Here is a 3,208-nt window from a genome sequence, read left to right on the forward strand (position 1 = left end):
AAAAAAAAAAAAAAAAAGAGTTATAGCAATAATGATATCTACTAGGCCACGTGTGGTGGCTCACATGTGTAATCACAGCACTTCGGAAGACCCAGGCACGCAGAACATCTGAGGTCAGGAGTTCAAGACCAGTCTAGCCAACATGGTGAAACCCCGTCTTTATTAAACAAACAAACAAAAATTAGCCAGGTTTGGTGGCACATGCCTGTAATCTCAGCTACTTGGGAGGCTGAGGCAGGAAAATCGCTTGAACCCAGGAAGTGGAGGTTGCAGTGAGCCAATATCATGCCACTGCACTCCAGCCTGGGCAACAGAGTGGGACTCTGTCTCTAATAATAATAATAATAGCTACTATTTAGTAAGGGCTTACCACATGGCTAACATCCTTTACATGCACTGTCTCATTTAATCTTGTGAGACAGGGCCTCTTACTTCTCCCCATTTTAGAAATGAGGACGCTGGGGCACAGAGAGGTGAAGTGCTTTGCCCCAGATTACACAGACTCAGGTAATCAGGCAGAGGAACCCTCACCCTTAACCACTTTGCTGTGCAGCATCCCAAGAGGAATGGAGCGAAGGGCCCTGTAAACACTAGGAACGCTGCAGGGATTGAGGAGAACAGAAGGGACAGAGTGAGGTCACGCAGTAAAGGAACAGTCCAGAGGAGAAGAGATTTCCCAAGTGGCAGACACAGCGGTGGCATGGAGTCCTCTGTGAGCACCACCATCTGTGTCTTGTCTGTAGTGGGAGTGTTGGGCCTCTTGTGTGTGTGGCAGAACCACCACACTCTCTAGCACCTGCTCTCCAGGACCCTGAGCTGCTACAGTGGCAGGGTGCCACAGCAGCATGGACACCCCGCTGAGGCCTGGGTTTGCCCATGCCAAGAGCCCTGCTGACAGCTCCGCCTTGCCCTTCCTGAACACCTGCTGTGGCCACAACACAGCACTGGCTCATTAAAATCAGGGTCTGCCAGAGGGGAAAGTCAGGCCATTTCATCTGCCAAGATGCAACAGCATAAGATGGTTGGACACAGTGGCTCACATCTGTAATCCCTTTGCACTTTGGGGGGTGGAGGAGGGCAGATAGATTGAGCCCAGGAGTTCAAGACCAGCCTGGGCAACATGGTGAAACCCCATCTCTACCAAAAATACAAAAGTTAGCCAGGAATGGTGGCATGTGCCTAGTAAGCAGCTACTCAGGAGGCTGAGGTGGGAGGATCCCTTGAGCCGGGAAAGTCAAGGCTGCAGTGAGCCGTGATTGTGTCAGTGCACTCCAGCCTGGGCAATGGAGTAAGATATAGTAGCATAACATGGGACCAGTTTTGGCCCAACACCATCGTCTGGTGTTGCTCAACCAGGAAAACAAACTCACAGAACCAGCAGTGTCCACAGCTCTGGGCCAGAGAGGGTCAGCAGGTTCGGGGCACTCCTCCTCCAGGCTCTGACCCCAGGGAACTCCTGTGATGCAAATAAATAATAGTAAGAGCTGTAGAGGTGTCTATCAGGCCCCAAGCCCTGTGCGTTCTGTGCCTGGGAGTCAGAGAGGTTGAGTTGCTAGGAAAGGTGACCCAGCTGGTAAGCCTTCTGTTGACTGTGGCGAAGACAAGGGGCTACCTGCATGGACATGAAGATCACTGCGAAAGAAGAGGGACAGCTGAAGCCACTGGACAAGGTGGATTTGGTGCAGCCCCTCAGAAAAGACTTATATGTGGGGAGGCAGGACAGTTTAGTGCTCTGGCTCTCAATCTAAGACGGTTTTGTCCCCAGTGGACTTCTGGACATGTTTAGAGACATTTTGGTTTTCATATCTAGAGAGGGAGGTGCTATTGGCATCTGCTGGGTAGACACAAGGGATGCTGCTAATTATGCTGTGATGCACAGGACAGTCACCCACAATGCTGAATTATATGGCCCAAAATATCAATAGTGGTTGAGAGGGCATCGAGCCTCATAATCCACCAGGGGCATCACCAACAGGTGCTTAACCTCCTGCTCCCCCTTTGTAAAACTGGGGACACCAAATTTCTGCCTCACAGAGCTGACCTATTGCCCGTTAAGTGCTTTCTGCAGGCAGGCTCATAGTAATACTCCATCATTGTTGCTATGTTCATTATCAAGGACGTGCACTCTGCAGAAGAGCACTGACCAGGTAGACCCTGAGGAGGGCCATGAGAGAAACTGATACAACGCTTGAGAGGGCGGAAGATGCTGGAAGAGGCCACAATTACCTATTCTGGCATTCGGTGCCTTCCCTGGTCTTGTTTCAGCCTACTTTGCTTGCCTGGCCTCCGGCCACTCTGGGTGGTCTATTCAGTTGGCCGGCACACACGCAACTTCTTCCTATGTCCACCGTCCCCACCCCACAAGAACCTCTTCCTCCAAGGAGCCGTCTTGACCAGCCCAACCCTGAAGAATCACATAGCCCTTATCACAAATGGATCAATCGGCTGGCTACAGAGATACAAGACACAATCATATCCATAAAGACTCTGAAAAACGGACATACATTCTCAATTATACACACAGACACACACATGCAACCTCAAGATGCCCTATAGCCCTGGTCACAGACTGATCACAAATGTATTACCATACACATGCACACACACAAATACACAAGCATAACATGATCTCAGACAGGAGTCCCGTATACACATACACATTTATACAATACTGGCACACACAAAAAACCCCGATACATACCCCCCAAGGGTATGCTGTCACATTCACAAACTCATAAATTCACATAAATATGCATATTTAAATACAAACCCAGGAAAGCCCATAGGTCTCATACACACAGTTAACACCGAGGCATATAAAGATACACACCTGTCCATATACACAGAAATGTATTCTTGGCACACAACCTCATATACAGCTATTAATGTGCTTACATACATGTATATACATTATTCAATGACACATACACTCCTATATATTCACCCAAACACACATATGTAACAGACATACAAAAAGACATTTAAAACAATTCCATTTGTCCGTTTCTATACACATAGGCGTCCTCCCATAGTACATTTTATTCATTCATCATTTATATTACAAAACATTGCTAAGGAAACTTCCTTGGTGTGACTTCCAAATTCAACCTTGTGTTACAGCTACAGGTGTAGACTAGCAAAAATGCATCGAGTAGGCTCATTTCTCCCTTTAAATTTCCACTTGCGGATATGCCTTGTGGATTTGTCC

The sequence above is a fragment of the Mandrillus leucophaeus genome, unplaced genomic scaffold (assembly GCF_000951045.1).
Source record: "Mandrillus leucophaeus isolate KB7577 unplaced genomic scaffold, Mleu.le_1.0 Scaffold222, whole genome shotgun sequence".
Classification (NCBI taxonomy): Eukaryota; Metazoa; Chordata; class Mammalia; order Primates; family Cercopithecidae; genus Mandrillus; species Mandrillus leucophaeus.